The sequence below is a fragment of the Columba livia genome, chromosome 4, assembly GCF_036013475.1.
Source record: "Columba livia isolate bColLiv1 breed racing homer chromosome 4, bColLiv1.pat.W.v2, whole genome shotgun sequence".
NCBI classification, from domain to species: domain Eukaryota; kingdom Metazoa; phylum Chordata; class Aves; order Columbiformes; family Columbidae; genus Columba; species Columba livia.
Window position 1 is genome coordinate 64,722,390 of NC_088605.1, and position 6,000 is coordinate 64,728,389.

Genomic DNA, 6,000 nt, shown 5'->3' on the forward strand with positions numbered 1-6,000 from the left:
TGAGCACAGAAGGTATGCATCTGTGTGCAAGCACATTCATCAGGGAGCATTGCTCTGTGGCCTGGTGCTTGTGGCATCCATTTTGGGATGAGGAGATTACGTTCTAGTTTCTGTTCCAAAGCCTGTTTCTGAGTTTAGCACCCAGCTGTTTTTAGGCAGGGTACAAAAATAAGCTTTGAGTTGATGCCAGGTCTCTCCATCCCAGCTAACTGTGCCTATGTGCTTTCCTTTGCTCAATGATTTGCCACAACAAAGAGACCCAGGGATACCCCTTTGCATCCTTCACCCTCTCACTCCCTCCTTTCCATCCCAAGCCTCCAACCGCTCTGAAATTGCGAGCTGGGAAACCCACCTTCCAATATCATGGCATAACACTTGCAGTACAGCAGCATCAGCAAGAAATTTTATTTTTGGATGGTTGTATCCTTTCATTATACTGTGAAAAATATCTTTCAGGTATTTATTGGATATCTAGTGGATAAAGGTCAGCCCACAGAGACTGTGCAGATATCAAGCTTCTACAGTGCTTTCATGTCAGGCATGGTTTTGACTGTGAGTTTGGATGTTTTTCAGTGCTACATGGCAGCCATGTGTGTATGGTTTGGTTTTGTTTTTTTAATCTCAGTGTTTGTATGCAGGTGGCCCAATTCTTCAGTAGTGACCCAATTATTTTACTGAGCATAACTGTAACTAATTCAGTCCCTCTTCATATAAAAGGAGGGAAGGAGCAAGAAACTGTTATCTCTTACTGTAGGCTATAATTAAAGACAAACTGCGGAGGAGCAATCTCTTCTGAAGATGCTCTATTCTAGAAGGTTATTTAGGTATTAGCTCACTTGCAATTCGGATGCGAGGATTAAAATATTATTTAAGAAATCTGGAAATAACACAAATATATGTGTACCCAAAATTCTTAAAAAATTTACAAATTTTAGGAAAAAAAATAATGTTTCTATGTTTTCTGTTTTCGTCGCCTTCTCTCCACCTCCTCTCCTTTACTGAAAGGTAAGATAGATGGAAATGAATGCATTCCATTTAAGCCTAGAATATTACCTTCTAAACAGATACAATAACTTAAACATCAAGAAATGACCATATGATTTTCAAATTTGCTAAATAGCCTTTTTTTTTCCTCTGGAAAAAAATATGTCCTGAAAGTTTTTACATAACCCTCCTGTTTAATACAATGAAGAAGTCTTTCCCCAGAGCAAATAGCTGAAAGTGACAGATCCATCTACCACTGAAAAGGTTTTGTTAAGAAAAACTACATCCTAAAGTAAGACATAAGCATTTGCATCCTAAGGAAGCCTTTGAGCTGTAAGGATTTAAAATGGGCACGTCTTTTTTTCTCAAAGCAGCTTGAAAACCTTGCGTGCACTGCTCTATCCAACAATATTTTGCCTCTAATTGCCAAAAGCTGAAAGAGAAAAATGTCATTTGCTTGGTAACCACTGCCATCAAGGACAAGTCCATTGGCTTATGAACTACCAACTAATTGCAAGAAAGGGTTTTGAATGCCTTGTTATATGAGCCCAAGGGCAGGTCTGTAGTGATGTGTCAATAATCTGGTAATCAATAAAGTGAATAAGTTACTGACAATAAATTGAAGAGTGGGAACCAATCTGGTGGACAACATTCATGTCAAAGGCTAATGAATTTTCTTTCACCATAGAATCTTAAGCTCATCTTGATAGCTATAACATTTACATATCCCTTCCTAAGTTTAGCTTGCTGAGTTAGTTACCAAAGTCAGGCTTAAATTGCAGTATCTATTCCTACCTCCTGCTTTTACAATCTAGCCTGCAGAAAAATAGTTTGTGGTATACATACATACCCTTTTCTAATGCCATTAGTCTCATCTCAGGAGATCTAAACTTTAATCATATGAGGAGTCATATCCTTCACCCCTAATATAACTTCATGAACAGGCTTTGGTGCTGCATCAAACAATGATGAGCTAAATAAAAATAAAGAACAAAGCACATACTAAAATATTTGGTTTGGTTTGGGTTTGTAGTCTTCGTTTGTTTGTTTGTTGTTTTTATTTTTTTTTTGTTTTGGTTTTTTTCCCCTGATTGGAAGGCTGGTATGAGTCATAAAGATTTTTAAAAAAATGAACAATAACAAAAAAACCCCAGAAAAATACCTTTGTATTGGATAAAAACTAAGAGCTGAGGGAAGCAGAGGTTATTTTACCATGCTATTGAGCTCTCTGTCTTCATCCCTTTGGTGACCTTTTTGGCAGTTTCAAGAACATCTTAAAGTGGTAAAAAATTCTCAGAAAAAAGTTGTTTGTACAAGTATTTAAATATTGGTGGATGGGCAAAAGAGAGAGCTTCAAGTTAGCATCCAATACTTTTTCTTCTCCCTTCTTCCCAAAGTTTGAGCTCTGCAGCTGTCATGTCTGGCTTGGCTCATGGGTTGATCAGTCTAAATGCTGTATTAGCCAACTGACTAGTGCAAATTAACTCTGGTTGAGTTTTTAATTAATTTTAATATTAAAAAATGGGGAAAAACTAGAAGTACTGTGGAAAAAAATGAACTGAGAGGGAACATGGGGTCAAGAGCTGAAGACTATTGCACACAAAAGCACAGTAAATCTGGGTTCATTTTGGAATTACTTTTTTATTATAGAAATGTGAACTTTTGACATTTTATATGAAATTCCAATATTTCTAGATATTTACTTTTAAGAATAAACTTGGCCACACATACTTAAGTATTTAACATAGTTAGAAATGACTCTGCAGCACAGGTTATTATGTACATGATACTAACAAGGAGATTTTTTAAATTTCAGAGTTTTCTTTCATATGTTGACCTCATCCCAGCAAGAGTGAGCTGTCAAGCCATAAAAATCAGGGTTAGTGTGATATTTTTTTTTCCCCCACATGTCACACTTTGCCCTATGAGGACAACCTTTTTCCCCTTCCATGGCCTGCTTTCCCAGTTGATGTTTGGAGTTTCCTCCATCCTCTCTGTGGCTCTTCTCCCTCTTTGCGTGCTCGTGGCTGCCTCCCACATCCCAGCAGCCACCACAGCTCCCTGTGTTCTACTCATTTATCTACCTGTAAGTATCAGGAGTGACGGGCCCAGGGGAGAGTGTGTGGGAGATGAAGTGGTGAGGTGGACAAGAGGGTCCTGTGGAAAGGGCTGAGTTTGGTGATTTGCCAGAGCTCTTGCCTACTGTCCAGAGACAGATGCTTTATACATTAACTTGTAGATTATCTGCGGGTTATCTATGTACTGTTCTTTCAAGGGGTGCTGCTTTATCTGATGGTGGATGATATATGGAAATAGGGGAACTCATCTCTTATCTGTTACAATCAGTCCAAATACTGCAGAAGATCAGACCAGAAGATTATCATAGTTTAGGTCCTTCCAGTGTTAAAATCTATTATGTGTCAGATTCGGTTCCTTTTTAGCTGGAATATGATAATTTATAACATTTAAAAACTCTCTTATGTTTTGCCATTGGCTGCCTCTGACCTTTAGCATATGTCAAGCATATGGTGAATTCCTGAATGCTTAAATTGTAGCAGCAAGGTGTTATATTCCTACTATTTAGTTGTTTTTAAGTCCTAGCTTTGGCACGAGACCACTGTAGACAGATCATTTACTATTCATTTAACTTATTAAGAAGAATAAATCTTTCCTTGTTGATTTGTTGATGTATTCACTCTGTTTCTGCAGCAGCAGCAGTAGATCTGGTAACAATAAGATAGTTGAAAGCAGGAAACATTACATTCTACTCGAAGATGGACAAATCCTTTACATTTCTGAGTAATATGATATAACAAGGCTTATAAAATACTTACTTTACACATGCAATCATTGCAAGGTAAAAATTTCATTTTGTATTATTTTCTCTTTCACACAGTGTGCTGTACTAGACCTTTATTTCCAAATGTTTCCACTAACGTTGGGAGACATGCTTTGGGTGACTGTTCTGAGGTATATCAAACTTGATTGTGAGACTGTGTGTTAGCACTTTATTTGGAATTGTAAATTTTTAACTCTGAGAGCAGGCTCTGGGAGAGCCAAGGCAGGCACTCAGCAGCAAGACACTGAAAGTTAGGAGATGTAGGAAAAAAATAAAAAGAAAAATGAAAAAAAAAACCCAATATGACTTAGTTTCAAGGGGATCAAACAAACCGTGACTTTCTAATTTTTTTTTATGTCTAACTTATCCATTGATTCACCTATGTTAACTGTTTTCTTGTTATGTTCTGTGGCTGCAAAGATGTTCACGACCTGCTAATTTATTCCTTGTGTTCTTTATGAATTTCATCTGTTGCCAAAATAGCCCTCAAATGAGGGTAGTCAAATGAGAGCATTTTCTGTTAAGCACCCTGCATGTTTTCTGTTTTTTTTTTTTAAAAAAAAAGAAAAAGGTTTTGATTTAGGAGGATTTTTTTTTAAGCCAAAGAGCTCTGAAGCTTACCATCATTTACAGAAAACTTTATGACTGGGAGTGGGTGGGAGAAGGAAAAAAAAAAAATGAAAAGAAGAAAATAAGCCAAGGGAAGGTGTTATCTCTGAATGAAAGAAATAAAATGAGACCAAGCCAACTCTTCCCTAATAATGCTTGGAGGGGGAGACAGAGAAGCACTAACAACATATTTCCCAGGTTTCACCAAAGTAAAACTAGAAACAATCTTGGCAGCGGGTGACCAGAAAAGTTCTCATGTTGGTTCCCTTCAGATTAAATATTCTTACCCAAAAATAGAATTAACACCTTTAATTTCATTAAGACATTTAAGTCAAGAATAAGTTTTTGTCACAGGTTTTCTGCTTAAATATTGAATAGAAAGGAAAATATAAGAGGGGTGTTAATTAGACCAAGAAGTTTGTCCTGTGCAGAGAAATATGTGAAGGTTTTGTGGAAACACACATGAATAAAGAAGCGTGAATAAATGGTGAGATATTATTAGCCTTTAGTTTGAAATGTCTGTATGAGTTGTACTGGTTGTGCTTGATTTGTGCCAATAAGATACCAGACAGGAATGCCATTTTAATGCTAATTTTGCTGTAAGAGAATGTATGCCATCAGTTACCCTTCCAAATGAAAGCAGCAATTACTTTTGAAAGCAGTGAAAATCCTTATAATCTGGGCTGACAAAAAATTACAGAAAATACCATTTTCTTCTAGGGAAAATTTAGGAACTGTTGAGAAAAATATATACTTCATAGTCATTTTTGTCACACCACACTTATAAATTCAAGTTACCCTCATTGCTATGAGACCCAAATGTGTTGTCTGAGGGGGAAGGAAAAATTGAAAGTTGCTTTCAGTAGCTGTTCATGTGTAATAAAGATGTACATTAATATTGAGCACCTTATGACTAGAAGCAAGAACTAACAACTTCAGCGACTGCATGCCTTGTACTTCGCAATCAACCCCTGAGGCATGTAAAATGAAATTGAATTTCAATGGAGTAAAATACGGATCTATAGCAACTCTGAAAAACAGTGCCCTGCGCAAGTATGTAGAAATCTAATCTGTGGGATATGGGTTTGCATGTTTTATCCAAATCTGCCCCTGGAAAAGGAGAATTCCTGCCACCATTTCTGGTGGCTAACAGTTTTTGAAGTAGTTGCAGCCTGTTGTTCTGGTGGCACGAGAGAAAGATTTTAGTGACTCCAGTGTAATCATTCCAGATGTGGTGGAAATGAGATCACATTCTGGGCCTCCTTTTATAGCTGTGGTGAGGTACAAGATTGCAAAGCTTACACAAAAGATTGTGCCAGCTCAAGAAAGCTGCTCTTTTATTATTATTATTATTATTATTATTATTATTATTATTATTATTATTATTATTATTATTATTATTCTTTTAAATTATTTTTTGCAACAAGTAGTCTACTTGCAGTTTGCTAATACCAGGCCAGAGATCTTTATCATTTGCAAGGAAACCTGTGCTTCCCTAGTAACTCCCAGTGACACCCTCTCATCCCCAACTACAGGAGATGCCTTTCCAGCTGTACAACAGGTGACCC